Source organism: Apaloderma vittatum, unplaced genomic scaffold (assembly GCF_000703405.1).
Source record: "Apaloderma vittatum isolate BGI_N311 unplaced genomic scaffold, ASM70340v1 scaffold30972, whole genome shotgun sequence".
Classification (NCBI taxonomy): Eukaryota; Metazoa; Chordata; class Aves; order Trogoniformes; family Trogonidae; genus Apaloderma; species Apaloderma vittatum.
The window spans coordinates 3967-4231 of record NW_009702480.1 but is presented as its reverse complement, the minus strand read 5'-3'; positions in this window follow the sequence as shown (position 1 = coordinate 4231).

Here is a 265-nt window from a genome sequence, read left to right as displayed (position 1 = left end):
CGGCTGGGTCAGGGCCAGCTCTGTCTTTCTGGGGGCCTCTCAATCCCACCGGGGACAGGGCAGGATGCCCCTCAGAGCCAGGCTGTGTGGCTCATTCTCCCCCTTTTCCTCGCACATTGCTCTGCTGTGCTGCTGAGGTGACTTTTCGGAAAACACACTTCCTCAACATCCTCTGACCCAGCTGCCTACACACATCTCCGTCCCTGCTTCCCATGGGGCAGCCGTTCCGCCTCCCCTCCCCAGCCCGTTCTCTGCCGCCGCCCCA